The following is a 16,723-nucleotide window of genomic DNA, read 5'->3' on the forward strand; positions in this document are numbered from 1 at the left end:
CTGCACGAGCAAATGGAAGCAATGTTTCTTCCAGAATGGCCCTGTACTTGAATTGGTTCAGGTTTCCATTCAGAACAACCAGGTCAGTTTTGCCCCCTGCATGAAAAGCAGCCCAAACGGTCACCCCACCACCTCCAGCTTGGACTTTTGGCACTATACAATCTTTGCTGTAGGCTTCATGCACTTGTCTGCGCACTCGGACGCGGCCATCTTGACGATAGACCAGAAATCTAGACTCGTCACTGAAGATCACGTGATTCCTGGCTGCCATTGACGGTGCTCTCTGGCCCACTGCAATCAGCACTGGCGGTGTTGTCTGGTCAGGCATGGCTTTCTCAGGGGACGCCTGGCACGATAGCCTGCTTGAACCAGTCATTGGTTGACTAGCCGTCTGGATACAGGCACATTTGTCAGTTGCTGCCACTCAGCCCTAAGCCGATTAGCTGACTTGGTACGGCCATTGCGGACTAACCGGTGCAGCTGGCGATCATCCCTCCTTGTGGTTCTGCGGGGACGTCCTGGCCTCAGTATTGGAGTAAGGACACCCCTCTGAGCATTTCGTTTCAGGATCTTTGACACCTGACCTTGAGTGATGCCATACTGCCGAGCAATAGCACGCTGTTTCATGCCGTAATTTCGTAAAGCCACCACTCCATGATAAACAGCATTGTCGAGTTGACGGACCATCTCCAGAGGAAGCGGCAATAACTTTTGGGGACGTGCAGCAGTTGTTTTCCACTAATACAGAACACAACAACCCTTGTATACCCGACTGTGAAGCCAATCGTCAAATGCACCTGTCCGTACATTTTGCCACGCCACCTGTGATATAATCCTGTTGTTGACTTCTTGCTGCGACAGACAATCAGTGACATGGTTCTTTTTAACAAATAAATCACCAAAGTGCAAAAGAAATTCACCAGATTGATATACTGAGTTAAGAAAGTAAACCAGTCAAGAAAAGAAAAAATTCCATATTAAATGCCGTCTGTATATATATATATATATATATATATATATATATATATATATATATATATATATATATATATATATATATATATATATATATATATATATATATATATATATATATATATATATATATATATATATATATATATATATATATATATATATATATATATATATATATACAGTATATATATATATATATATATATATATATATATATATATATATATATATATATATAGATAGATATATATATTGTTCCGGTTCGCGGTTAAGGATGTTGTTTGCCGAGCGAAGGCACCGTGGCCGAACAGTTTTTTCCCGACTCACCCGATTCACCCAGACGTTGGCCGTATCGCGCCACAGCTATTCAATATGGAAACCTCTAAAGCGACCGAATGTAAAGAGGAAGAAGAAGAAGATGTACAGAGGAATAACAGGTTTTATTAATTATTTTCACAAGCCAAAGCAAAGAGAGCAGTTGGTTATATACAGAAAATGGAAGGAGCAGGCACACAGTGAAATCTTTAGCTTACCTATACAAGCTTAATTAATAAACCCCAGGACAACGTTAAAGACAGACGGACGATCACACTTACATGGGGAAATGCAGGCAGGAAGGAATGGCTTGGAGATGGGTGGCTTTTAGAGGCAAGGAAGGTTCAGCGGGTACTGGGCACGGTCGGGCCAGAAGGCACCGCCGTCAAGAAGCCGAGCTTTGGACCCAAACTGCGCGGGCGAAGTTCCTTTCTCTGTACTGCTGCCTCGTGCGCTCCTTGCGTTGCTCCGGTCCGCTTTTCCTGCAGCGCGGCACGTTTCACGGCGGCTCGGTCACACCTGCTCGTCTCCAGCGCATCTCCTGGACCCATCTCCGTAAAAGCTCATCGCGTATCTCTTTGGGAGCGTCCCGCGGCGGGTTATATAGGCCCCGCCCTTCACCCTTTGCGAACCTCCCCCAAACGTTCTCTCTCCGCCCTCTCAAGCCAAACCCCTCGTTCTGGGTTGGATGAGCGGGGCCGACTTACTCCTCCCCTCTATGACGAGGTGGAGACCCGCCTTTCTTCTTCGGCGTTACCTCGTGCGTAATGGAGTCAAATGCAGCAAAGTGGACGGCAGATGAAAATGCAGTAAAGTGCCTAAAGAGGCAATTGCAGCAAAGTGGCGAACCTGGCACTTGGAAGCTGCCATGGGGCGTCAGAGGGCCTACTCTTATTTAATTCGGTGCAATGAAGAGTCAAACTAGTGGGAAACACATCCTTAGCCTACACAGAGAATAAGGGACTAACTATTTAAAAGGATATATCGTGTCCTGTGTGTAGGTTTATGGAATTAACTAAGAGGACGAGCTGCGACCATTCTTTACATTACGAGGGTCAGTTACACACAACAAAACCATACTTTTCACATTCGTTACACTTTCTCAAAATTGTTACACTTCTCAAATCCGTTACACTTCTCAAATTCGTTACAATATATATATATATAAGTTACAAATATTCACATTATAATATGTTACAAATTTTCACAATATATTATACATAAGATTGACATAATTCACATATGTGACCGATTGACAAAATTCTGAATTTTTTTAAAATATAGTTACATAAAAATAGTTACATAATAATTACAATAAAAAACAAGAAAGAGCAATCAGAGATTGCAGACCCTCGCCAGGATGTGTTTTCAGTGGTTTTTAAGATTTTTTTTTTGTATTCAAGATCGAGGCTGGTGAAAGAGCTAACAATCACAAAAAGACAAAATGACACATAAAACATATTGTCGTGCGAATCCCTCAAAGTTAACACCAGGGACCGCGGATGACCAGAACAGCTTTAACTGAGGCGACGACCAAACACGGATTTTGCTATCACAGCACGGGAAGAAGAAGGGAAGAGGAAGAGGCGGAAGCGCTTACCTAGAGCGAACCAACAGCAGCTCCAATCCTGCAGGGGAATTAATGAACTCGAGCAAACACAAGATTTAATGTACAAAAATAGAGATTTATTACGGACCCGATACAATGGACACGACGGAAGAAACTAAATCCTACATTGGGACGTCCCCACACCAGACTTAACAACAGGACACAGGAATGAATGAAAGGAAAATAAAGCGTTATGGCATGTATTTGTGAAATGTGGTGTCTTAACTGTCTGTAGTCTGTCGTCCAACGCGGCTCCCTCCTCCGGTGTGAAGAAACCCTTCGTCCGCTTCGCCCACGCGCTCCGCCAGGCCCGAGCCAACGCCCCACTTGCCCCAGCCTCGTCCGCTTCACAGCACGCCTTGCTCCAAACCCCTCATCGGTTGCACATGAGGTCCGTTCGCTCACAGCACCAAAAGCACCGAGGGTCGATCTCCAACACGAGTACAAACTCAGAACGAAGAGCGAAGAAGAGAAGAGCAGCCCCAAGAGACCAGCGAAGAAACCAAGAGAGAGCTGCTAAAAATGTCGTGCAGCACGCCCTTTTGTAACCTTCGTCCACTCTCCTCCAATGTCCCTTTCGCTGGCGCCCTCTCATTGGCTGAGCGCCTCCCGCCTGGTATTGCTCGCCCCTCTCCCTGCCCAGTCAACAGTCCTCCTGGGCGTGGCGCCCAGCCTTGCCACGAGGCTGGTTGCTAGGCCAGCTGGTGGTGTGGCTGGCCGCGGCCCCATCGGCGGCGCCCCGGCCTGGCTTTCTGCCTGTTTTCCAAAGTCGTTGTGGTGAGGGAGGGGACCTAATTAATGTGTGCACTAAGGACCTATCTAAGTGTTTATAGGAGTGCGTTGCCATAAGGGACAAAGGAATGACTACCAGGTCTGACACACAGGGGTTTATCTTAGTCCCTACACTATTTATCACCCGAACATCCTGGTATGTTCACAGGTATACTCTTATCCCGACAAACCGCCTAAAACACAGAACTTATTACAGGGTGGATTCCCTATCGCGACAGTCGAAGCATGTTACCTATACAGATCTACCTGGCTCTAGATATTCCTTTACCCCCCGACATAACAATATGATAAAGGGAGCGGGAGACAATTTCCTAACAATTGGACCTACGGTTGCAGAGAAAATCATATTTATTCTGTGTGGACAAACAAACAGACAGACAGACAAACAGACTCCTCTGGCGAGGGTAAAAATAAAAATTAAAAACGAATACCGGTAGTTAACATGTTATGTTATGAGTATTAGTGTCGTCATTATTAGAGCATTGTTGGTAACTGCAGTTGACTTGTAATGTTTAGTATAATCCACTTGATTGTCACGTCAATGCTGTAAAGTATAGAATACTTAAATTTAAATGTATCATTATTTCCCTATTTCCCTTCCCTATTTTATTTCCCTATTGATTCTTGTCTTTTTTGCAATTGTTGTTTTCATGTATTGTTATGCATTATGTTTGCCACTCTGTCAAAGCGCCTTTGGGCTTCTGGAAAAGCGCTATACAAAATAAATGAATTATTATTATTATTATTATCATTGTTGTTTCCTCAAGAAAATTTTCGAGGAAACAATATCCACATCGAATGGTTACATGAACAGGAGGCAATTGAAAAAAGCTCTTCACAGAGCAGGTGAGCCCAGGTTTATTGGAACTGTTTCATGAATTAAACTGTATTTTGAAATCTATCATAAGATTGGCACATGTGACATTACCATACATGTAATGAATTCATCGTGATGGAACTCTGTAATCAAATGCTATCGATGTGATTTATCCATCTTCTCATGTTATGGTGATTCAGGTTGAAATACAATGGTGCCTCCTAATTTCCTTGTCCTGCATGTAGTATGTTTTCTCCAATAGCTTTGAAGAATTGTAAAGAAAAAAAACGAATTAAAATGAGCATTTTAAAAAGAAAAATTGAATCTACACTATCTACCTGTTCCAGGATATACAATAATCAGTGGTCTGGAAGAGCAGGTGATTCGCCAGTACTTCAACATTAGGAACGGAATGCATTTTGACGACTTCATCTGTTGTCTGCTGCACCTGGAAGCATTATCGGGTGGATTTTTGTTTTACGCACACTCTTTCAGACATGGTTTATTACCTGCACCACCAAAGGAGGATGGAGGTTATGTTTTCATAAGACTTGGCATTTAATATGGAATAATTTTTTTTCCTTGACTTGGGTTTACTTTCTGAACTCAGTATATCAATCTGGTGAGTTTCTTTTACCCTTCGGTGATGTCTTTGTTGAAAGAACCATGTCACTGATTGTCTTTCGCAGCAAGAAGTCAATAACAGGATTATATCACAGGTGGCGTGACAAAATGTGAGGACAGGTACATTTGACGATTGGCTTCACAATCGGGTATATAAGGGTTGTTGCGTTCTGTATTGGTGGAAAACAACTGCTGCACGTCTACAAAAGTTATTGCCGCTTCCTCTGGAGATGGTCCGTCAACTTGACAATGCTGTTTGTCATGGAGTGGTGGCTTTACGAAATTCTGGCATGAAACAGCGTGCTATTGATCGGCAGTATGGCATCACTCAAGGTCAGGTGTCAAAGATCCTGAAACGAAATGCTCAGAGGGGTGTCCCTAATCCAATACCGAGGCCAGGACGTCCACGCAGAACCACAAGGAGAGATGATCGCCAGCTTCACCGGTTAGTCTGCAATGGCCGTACCAAGTCGGCTAATCGGCTTAGGGCTGAGTGGCAGCAACTGACAAATGTGACTGTATCCAGAAGGCTAATCAACCAATGACTGGTTCAAGCAGGCTATCGTGCCGGGCGTCCCCTGAGAAAGCCACGCCTGACCAGACAACACAGCCTGCGCCGATTGCAGTGGGCCAGAGAGCACCAGTGAGCAGTGGGCCAGTCAATGGCAGCCAGGACACTGGAATCACGTTACCTTCAGTGACGAGTCTAGATTTCTGGTCTATCGTCAAGATGGCCGCGTCCGAGTGCGCAGACAAGTGCATGAAGCCCACAACGAAGATTGTATAGTGCCAAGAGTCCAAGCTGGAGGTGGTGGGGTGACCGTTTGGGCTGCTTTTCATGCAGAGGGCAAAACTGACCTGGTTGTTCTGAATGGAAACCTGAACCAGTTCAAGTACAGGGTCATTCAGGAAGAAACATTGCTTCCATTTGCTCGTGCAGCCTTTCGAGGAAACTTTGTCTTCCAAGATGACAATGCACGGCCTCATCGTGCTCGTATGATCCAACACTTTATTGCTGACCGTGGTGTAGAGCATATGGAGTGGCCTGCCATGTTCCCGGATATGAATCCGATAGAGAACTTGTGGGCAGAATTAACGCGTCAAATCGACAACTTGGACCAGCAGCCTACCTCTGTGCATGAATTGCAGCAGGCTATTTTCACTGCATGGCAAGCGATTCCTGTCCAAACCTTGGCAAATCTCGTGAACAGCATGCCTCGACGTGTATGTGCTCTCCTGAATGCTCGTGGGGGTTACACGAAGTACTGAACTGTAATTTTCCTGTCCGTAATCCCAGTCATAATTTAGCTTTTGTTTTTGTTGAAAAAATTTTTTGGCTAATGTGCAAAATAAAGAGATACATCTGGAAAACGTACAGAAGTTTAACACAGTATTGTCCGTGAATTGAGTTCGATATCAGTTTACATCACATTCAAGGATCAATTTATTTGCTTCGAAATGTCAAATGTGGTTTTTGTTTCTTTTAAAGGTCACATTAACAAAATCTAGAATAATTTCAACATAATTCCAATGAACTTTTGGTTCTAAGTCATCTTGAAAAGTAAGTTCACCCCCACAAAAAAAATATTCCATATTAAATGCCAAGTCTGTATATTGGTCGGTTGCACTGGTTATTCTGTCTGCTTGTTTGTCACTCACCTGCAGGTTACAATTCTAAACCGATCGTCATGGAACTTCACCAAGTTGTAGAGGTCGTCACAATTGAGAAGCCTATTGATTTTGAGGTCAAAGGTCACCTGGAGGTCAAATTTCTAAAATGGCCATTTTTCATCCGATTGACTTTAAAATTGAACAGCATTTGCATATTGAGTCACTAAATAGGGTGTCCAACTTTTTTGAGGTCAAAATGTCAAAGGTCAAACTTCTAAAATCATCAATTTTCATCTGAAATATCGTCACTTTTCATCCTATCGATCCGAGCTGTGATGAAGATCGTCAATTTTAATCTTGATGAAATGGACAATTTGATGGATCAAAGGCAACCTTTTTTGAGGGGGTAGGGAGGTGCATTTTGCAAGTATCGTGCTCTGCATGACGTCTTCTTGTTTGTCTGCCTGTCTGTGAACAGGATATCTCAAAAAGTTGTGGACGGATTTGACCGAAATTTCGTGGATAGGTTGGGTATGTGACAAGGAAGAAATGATTAGATTTTAGTGAAGACACAGATCTATATATGGATCTGGTAATTTTAAAAATGACAAGTCAGGAGACGACGATGGTTCACGAGCGAGCGGTATTCAATGACAAAGGACGGACTATAACTGAAACAGGCCCGGACAGGCCAGGTCCGGAAATGTCAAAACGAAGGTTACTGACCTTGAAATGATAGAAAATATTGTATAATCAGTTATGAGGTTAGTTAGCCACACAATACCGAAAATTCGGTGAAAAATGAAATGAAAAAACAAAAAACAAAAATGAAAAAAAAAAAAAAATGAAAAATCGAGCTCCGTGGGGCGAGACACATGACATTGGCCTAACCAAATATCGAAACCCTCTGTCACTGTCAGATTCCACCAAACCCCTCGGAGAAGATGTAGCTTGAACTCGATTACCCCCTAAAATACATCTTTTTCGGGCGTGGCTATGCCACAATGGGTGCAATACGCCCACTCTAGGCAGGACACAACTAGATCATGATATCCTCCCACCCAAGTTTCATCAAGATCGGATGATATCATCGGGTAGTTATGCTGCGGACAGACACACACACACAGACAGACACACACACATGACGAATATAGTGGTCACTTGATAACTCGTGAACCAATTCTTCACCATTGAGAGATAGCGCTAAAACCGATATTGAACACAATATCTCAAAAAGGTGTGGACGGATTTGGATGAAAGTTGGTGAACAGGTTGGGTGTGTGACAAGGAATAATCGATTCTCTATTGGTGAACATCTCGAATGCGGATCCGGATACAAGAAATGTTTAAATATTTATTGAAGTGATTCTTCATCATTGGGTGATTGGGCCAAAAACCGATATAACATGATATTTCAAAAACTTGTGGAAGCTTATGACAAAACTTGGTTGGATGAGTTGGGTAAGTGACAAGAACAAGCCAATTTGATTCCGGTTCAAGTCCGAATCCAGATCTTACCTATCAATGGGATACAAAATGTAAACTGTTCAGCCTGGCGGAGGTATGCGCTCTACCGAGTGCCGTTCTAGTTTGAGAACAGAGTTTGAAGACTGCAAAGCAACTTTAAGCAATAAAAGCAGCTACCAGATTGTAAAATTACAACAGATGCAAAAATCAGTCATCAAAATCATTTTTCTCAATGAGTTACGTGAGACCTTCTTCATCTAAAAGGTTAAATTTTGACTAAATGCAAAAGTGAAGCATTTCCTTGGCTAGATCAAGTATCAGGAGTCCCTTGAATAAAGCTTTTGGAGATGTTGAGTTATGGAGATGTTGAAAAAAATTGCCCATAACTTTTGCACAAATACCCTGAATAGCATTGGGGATATGATCCTTAGTTCATTCTTGCCTGTGAACGCATGGCATAAACTCTGCCCTTTAGGAAACCACACAAAATAAATCACAGGAGTGAGGTCCGATGGTCTTGGGTGCCAAACAATGGGTCCACCTTGGCCAATCCAATCCATTTGTTGGGGAACATTGAATCATGGAATTCACGAACAGCTCCTGAGAAATATTGAAAAGGAGGTTATGGTTTTTATTTTTTTTGTATGCAAAGTCGAAGATCACTTACGAGCGAACACATAAAGCACAGAAACAGAAACACACATGAAACATAATATAGGGAGCAGGAGACAAGAGGGGGAGAGAGAGAGGGAAGCACAACAACAGTAGAGAACAGGGACATTGGGAGATCTGTAGAAGGGAGAGGGCTGGGACGGGGTACACGGGATAAACAAGATGGACACTACTAAGAATTTCAGGAAAGAAGTTGGAGATTGAAAGAAGTTGGAGATTAAAAGAGGCGGATTTGGGGTGTTTTAACGGGGGTAGAAAAGATCAAGGTTTCGGATAGGGGAAGATAAGAGATGGTGGTGAACAGCTGTTTTAAAGACGTGGAGTGAGAAGTGGGGTTGAAGAGAGTGTGGGAGTTTGTTCCACAGGTGGCAAAAAAGAGGAATGAAAGAGTGAAGGTGAGCAGAGAGTCTTGATTTTGGCAGTTTCACCAGAAGAGTGTTGCTGGAAGATCTTGTGCGACCTGTAGGAATATTTGGGGGACAGAGCAGGGGGAGCTAGGCCGGAGAGGAGTCGGTGGAAGACGGAAAGACCACCAACCTGCCTGCGGTGAGAGAGTGAAAGGCCCTCAGAATCAGCTTCCAAGAACACCAGCCTGGACAGGTAGAGGAGATGAGAGAATTCCATTTGGAGCCACACGTTGACTACGACAGGAGAGGAAATCCGCCAGCCAAACGTGAAGATTTCCATGGATACCAGAAAAGCAGAGTTTGGAGAGCAGGGCAGGTTGAGTATTAAACAAAACTTCAAACATTACTCAAACTGGTCCATATAAGGTTTACCTGGAAAGTTCTGTGTGCTTGTTGTATTCAATAAATAATGTCTATTTAAAGGACACTCTGTACATTCTCAAACAAGCTCATTGTACCCATAAGGGTAAAAATAATGGGTTTTTTTGTCCAAGTCATACATTTGCAGGAGATATTAAACTACTTTAAAGAAGAAAGGTAACACCATAGAAAATCATGTGAGCAGGATCACTTTTTCATCTCAGTGTCCTACGTGATCTCCATCAAAAATGTATCTCCATCGACAATCTATCCCAAAAAACTCAACATCATGAAAATCGGAGGAAAATTATTCAAGTTATGATCAAAAATGTGTTCTTTGTTAATTAGGTCACAATCCGAAAAATAAGTAGGTCAAGGACACTTATAAAAAACCATGTGCAAAACATCAATTTAGCTACACTATTGTGATGCAAGAACATCTTGGAACGCCAAGCGGTCTTTGAGATTCCATTTCGGCAAAATTGAGCGATAACAAAAAATGCATTTTTTCCAGACTGCCAATTTGACCTTGACCTTTAACCTGGAGGGGTATGATGTAAATGAAGCGTAAATGTGTCTTGCTCTAGGCTATTTAGGGAGGGCAATTTCGTTCCGATTGGACAGCTTTAGTCAAGTTATGGTGAAAAACGTAAAACTTTATATAATTAGGTCATGACCTTAAAATTAGGTGAAGGTTAAAAAAATGTATGTCAACCCCACATACTTTGTATTCCCATTATTGATGCAGCAATTTCTAAAAACATATTCATTCTGAAAGTCCCAGCCGGCAACGACATACAACTCGTACATTGGCAGAAAAGAAGAAAGAAAACAAAAACCTAAATAGTTATTTCGTACTCCTAAGGGTGTAATAAACTCTGGGTTACAATTAAAACTGAGGGGCACTAATTGTAGAAACAAACTCTGCAACAGCTATAGTCCTTCCCATATCCTATAGGGAGAGGCTTCATTATCCAATACATACTCGTATATGACCGGAACTAAAAGAGAAACGTAGTCCATCGATCACTTGGACGCGTTACAGTCCCATCCACCGTGGTAGACAAAGACGTGGGGCCCAAAAAATTTCACTTTTCAAAAGGTGTCATTGGATCTTTAAAGTCCAAAAAAACAAAATAAATGCTAGCCAGGAGAATTTCCATCATGAACACACTAAACCACATTAGAGGCGAATTAATACCCCGCTCGAAATACTACGCTAGGTGGGAGACACAAAGCATTTCACACTTTGTCACAACATTTTAGAGCTGAAAACACGACTTCTGTCCCCAAACTCATCAGGAAGCAACGCTGGGGAAGAAAAAGTATGACATTGGGCAGAAACTACCGAAGATGAGTCAAAGTGTTTGATGTCCAGCAAATTTCTGCACAGAAGTTAGTCCTTCCAGATGTAGTCCCAGCCAATGTCACACATTATCCCCACTGGTGTGTGAGATTCCTGATTCCATTGGAGTAAAAGCCATTGATCATGATTCTGCCTCTGTTTCTGCCTCTGTCGGGGATGTGGAGGTGGGAGGTGGGAGGTGGGGGGGGGGGGGGGGGTGGACAATTGTGTTACCTTGTGTTACGTTTCACATTTGTATGCATGTATTTATTTATTTTCACCTCACCACCCTCTCCAGATGCTTTCAAGCTTTTAACAAGAGGAGAAATGGGATATCCAGCAGAAAGAGAGGTACTCAAATTCTGCAAACCTGTTGTAACAACGATGAATGCAGTAAAGCATTGTATGAATATTTTCAATATTTTGAATGTTTATAAAATATCAGCAGGAGTACCCTGCGTTACCCAGTCATGATCCAATCTTGTTAGCATTTTGAAGAGATCAATTTTTTTTATGCCTACGCCCCCGAAGGTGGCTGTAGGCATTATATTTTCCGGTTGTTCGTCCGTTCGTACGTCCATTCGTCCATATGGGCTCAACCTCGTTTTTCTCAGCAACCTCATGTCCGATTGAGACAAAACTTTCAGAGTAGGAGCCATGCAGAATGTTTTTATGATAATTGTCATCGGTCACGTGGTATGGCAGCCATCTTGGATTAAATACAAATAATTAAAATAATTTTTCTCGGAAACCGCTGAATGGAAATATTCGAAACTTGGCACATTGTCAAGTACTCCCAATGGGGGACAAAATCATGATAATGATGACAATCAGTGAAATGGTATACCAGCCATAAATATTTTAATGGAATGGCTTATCCTAAAAATCTGAAATGCATGCACATGATCAATGATCCATTTGTATTGAATTATTTTATTTATGACGTCATAGGTCACATATTTTCGCAGCCATATTAACTTTAACCTAAAACCTTAAAAAAGCATCTTCTTCCAAACCACTGAAGCGATCAACTCGAAACTTTACATGTGTCATTGATTGGGCATGGAGATTAAAAGTTGATCATGAAACAGCAATATTGGATTAAAGGAAAATATTAAATAGTTATATCTCAGAAATCATGTACCCTATCGATGTGAAACTTTATATATATATATATATATATATATATATATATATATATATATATATATATATATATATATATATATATATATATATACATGTATATAGTCATCTAACACCAATGCTGCATATAGTTTGAAAATAATGATGTCATAGGTCACGTGATTTGGCAGCCATCTTGGATAGAAAAACAAACCTTAACCGATAAACACAAAACTTCACAAACGTGATCCACAACCTATACATATAGTCGTGTGACTACCCTGTGTGGTGGACACCACAGGGCGACACGGATGACCAAATGACCTTAACACTCCGAGGCGTTCACTCAAAATATAGCGAAGAATATGCGTGGGTGGTGGGGAGTGGGTGGTGGGGTGGGGGGGAGGGGGGGGGGGACCCGAACAGCTTATCTTCACGGGTCCACCGGCGGTATTCACGCCTGTGATGATTAAATCAAACCGAGACGGAATTAAAATGTACAAAATAAACAGGTTTAATGAAAGAAATGCCCGTAACGAAGAAAACACGAAAAAAACTATGTTCCTAATTGGAGCGCTCCCACACAGACCCGAATACAGAGAAAGGATAAAAAATAACTGGAAAAAAAATAGGTGTGATTTGTGGCACTTATCTCCAATCCGCTCTTGATTCTCATCAGGAATCGTCAAAAATCGTCTAAGGCCTTGGCAGGAAAATGCGCTCCTTGGTGCAAACGAGGCCTCGCTGCACGTCCGCTCACTCCTGGCTTTGTCGAGAGCGTAGCGAGCTGGCAGTGCCTGTCCACTCATTGTTCTTCCATGGGAAACAGCAGTTCTCGGTCCGCAATTCCTCCTCCTCACAATCACTATAAAGATGTCGGAACATGACTGCCGGTGATGAATCTCCCTTGCGCAAGAAAACGAAATGCGACTGTTCGCTATGGGATCCAGAACGAGATGGGTGAGAAGAGAAAATGTGTACCGTTCCAACTACAGACTTGGCATTTAATATGGATTTTTTTTTTTTCTTGACTTGGGTTTACTTTCTTAACTCAGTATATCAATCTGGTGAGTTTCTTTTACACTTTGGTGATTTCTTTGTTAAAAGAACCATGTCACTGATTGTCTGTCGCAGCAAGAAGTCAACAACAGGATTATATCACAGGTGGCGTGGCAAAATGTACGGACAGGTGCATTTGACGATTGGCTTCACAGTCGGGTATACAAGGGTTGTTGCGTTCTGTATTCGTGGAAAACAACTGCTGCACGTCTCCAAAAGTTATTGCCGCTTCCTCTGGAGATGGTCCGTCAACTCGACAATGCTGTTTGTCATGGAGTGGTGGCTTTTCGAAATTACAGCATGAAAGAGCGTGCTATTGCTCAGCAGTATGGCATCACTCAAGGTCAGGTGTCAAAGATCCTGAAACGAAATGCTCAGAGGGGTGTCCCTACTCCAATACCGAGGCCAGGACGTCCCCGCAGAACCACAAGGAGGGATGATCGCCAGCTGCACCGGTTAGTCCGCAATGGCCGTACCAAGTCAGCTAATCGGCTTAGGGCTGAGTGGCAGCAACTGACAAATGTGCCTGTATCCAGAAGGCGAGTCAACCAACGACTGGTTCAAGCAGGCTATCGTGCAAGGCATCCTCTGAGAAAGCCACGCCTGACCAGACAACACTGCCAGCGCCGATTGCAGTGGGCCAGAGAGCACCATCAATGGCAGCCAGGACACTGGAATCATGTGATCTTCAGTGACGAGTCTAGATTTCTGGTCTATCGTCAAGATGGCCGCGTCCGAGTGTGCAGACAAGTGCATGAAGCCTACAACAAAGATTGTATAGTGCCAAGAGTCCAAGCTGGAGGTGATGGGGTGACCGTTTGGGCTGCTTTTCATGCAGGGGGCAAAACTGACCCGGTTGTTCTGAATGTAAACCTGAACCAGTTCAAGTACAGGGCCATTCTGGAAGAAACATTGCTTCCATTTGCTCTTGCAGCCTTTCGAGGAAACTTTGTCTTCCAAGATGACAATGCACGGCCTCATCGTGCTCGCATGATCCAACACTTTCTTGCTGACCGTGGTGTAGAGCATATGGAGTGGCCTGCCATGTCCCCGGATATGAATCCGATAGAGAACTTGTGGGCAGAATTAACGCGTCAAATCGACAACTTGGACCAGCAGCCCACCTCTGTGCGTGAATTGCAGCAGGCTATTGTCACTGCAAGCGATTCCTGTCCAAACCTTGGCAAAGCTCGTGAACAGCATGCCTCAATGTGTACGTGCTCTCCTGAATGCTCGTGGGGGTTAGACGAAGTACTGAACTGTAATTTTACTGTCCGTAATCCCAGTCGTAATTTCACTTTTGTTTTTGTTAAAAAATTTTTTGGCTAATGTGCAAAATAAAGAGATACTTCTGGAAAACGTACAGAAGTTTAACACAGTACCGTCCATGAATTGAGTTCGATATCAGTTTACATCACTTTCAAGGATCAATTTATTTACTTCGAAATGTCAAATGGGGTTCTTGTTTCTTTTAAAGGTCACATTAACAAAATCTAGAATAATTTCAACATAATTCCAATGAACTTTTGGTTCTAAGTCAACTTGAAAAGTAAGTTCACCCCCACCAAAAAAATATTCCATATTAAATGCTACGTCTGTATTTTGTCTTGAGGCCTTGACGTCATCCAACGACGTCTCAGTCTCCACTCCTATCAGCGAGTCTCATCTTAGCAGTGCTTGTGCCAATCAAATCCGGGCCAATCACTGCTCTTCGGGGCATGGCTCACGGCCCTGCCTGTACCCTCACCAAGTCGATGTTGTTCGCGGAAGTGCTTGATGCCTGGTTTCTGGTTGGTTTTTATTTAGCGTTATTAATTATGGTGCCGATTGCTGGTTTGGCTATGGTGCGTAGTGCGGTGTCATAAGGAACACAGGAAAAGATTAAAGAGGAAATTACATACAGGGGATTCATTTACCCAGAATCCCTAGCTAATTAACAAACCTCTCCCCTCTCCTGGGGATGAAGATACACTTACACGACATCCGGTCGAAACAAATTTCCTACTTATGATACATCAAGGTTTCTTCTTCTTCACAACAGTCGGAGCACACTAATCTATGCACTCTACCTGGCTCTAAGGTAATCATTGTCTACCCCCTACAAACATAACAATATTCAGAGTGTACATTTTTGATGTCATATGGTACATGTTTTGGCAGCCATATTAGCTTGACAGCCGATATTTCAAAAACCCCTTCTCTGAAACCGCGTCACCAATTGATGTGAAACCTGTCATATCAGATAAAAATGTGATACTTGAGAACAGCTGAAGGGATTTAAATCATACTTGTTTATTTTTAGGACAGTCGACGACGGCATCTACCCGTTTTCACGGGCAGGGACTACGCAGAGGCATATTGGCGACACAGTGACATTGCTATAGTATTTTCTATTTTTTTTGTGTGTGCATAAAACACTTCCCTATGTACACCCAATAAGGAAAATTTATATTTAATATGATATTACACACACACAGAGGCACACTAATCAGGGATAATATAATATTTCCTTTCATAGAGGTACAAAGGCTCAGGCACGATAAAGCTTTAAAATTTCAAAAACACTAACTTTTCTTTTTCTAAATTCTTCATTTTTTTATTTGTAAAATACTCATCGACACTTACTGATGAACCTCTGAAGGTTTGACGAAGATCCATTCAGCTATTTGAGAAAAATGGTGAGACAGACACACACACAGACAGACAACTCTCATAGTATACTAGCCGAAAGCACCCGGCGTTGCCCGGGTTCTTTTTGAATGAATTTACTACTATAATTCAGCTTTTACTCGCGGCCGTAGAAGATTGACTACTATAATTCAGCTCAGCTTTTAATTGCGAAATGGGCCCAGCCCGCCTGAGGCGGCCACGACCGGCCTCGCCACCTAGCCTTAAACCTTCCCGGGGCCCGTCCCGACATTTTTTGTATCAGAGGTTTCCTCCTATCTTTCACCGTTCAGGATATTAGCGCGTACAGACAAACAAACAAACAAACAAAAACTTTCTTTTATATATATAGATATAATGGTATCTGTAATCTGGTTCTCCAACCTAATGAGCAGACAGCATGACGTCATCGCCATGCATGTCCAAATTGCCTGCAAAGCTCCAGAGGAACCATCTAGCAGTGCGTCATTACGGACAGTATCTGAATTTATAATCCGTAATGACGCACTGCTAGATGGTTCCTCTGGAGCTTTGCAGGCAATGCGGACATGCATGGCGATGACGTCATGCTGTCCGCTCATTAGGTTGGAGAACCAGATTACAGATACCATTATTAGTAACTCCCAACCGCAACCAGGTCGACTCCATATGATGAGTGGATACCAGAGATAACGTTACCTTGTGGCAGGCGGTGCTTATCGCTCCCAGCAAGGTGCAGCAGCAGCTGTATGGGACACCTTGCTGGCGGTTCTCCACTGATGATATGGGGGTCGCATAGTGACTGATATATAGATATATAGCAAGCATCATGTTTTCTTTACTGAAACATAAATGGAGTTTTAATCATGCCAGACCCAAAACATTTTTTGTTATAT

The 16,723-nt window shown here is 42.7% G+C and overlaps 1 long non-coding RNA gene across 1 annotated transcript; it reads right to left on the bottom strand.

Moving 5' to 3' along the window:
• Positions 1–8,087: 8,087 nt before the first annotated feature.
• LOC144894347 (uncharacterized) lies at positions 8,088–11,159 on the bottom strand. Its single transcript, XR_013625043.1, has 2 exons — positions 11,001–11,159; positions 8,088–8,813 (listed from the first exon to the last, which is right to left on the bottom strand). It is a non-coding gene; the product is annotated as an uncharacterized LOC144894347 (long non-coding RNA).
• Positions 11,160–16,723: the final 5,564 nt, after the last annotated feature.

Source organism: Myxine glutinosa, chromosome 11 (genome assembly GCF_964187855.1).
Source record: "Myxine glutinosa chromosome 11, kmMyxGlut1.1, whole genome shotgun sequence".
NCBI classification, from domain to species: Eukaryota; Metazoa; Chordata; class Myxini; order Myxiniformes; family Myxinidae; genus Myxine; species Myxine glutinosa.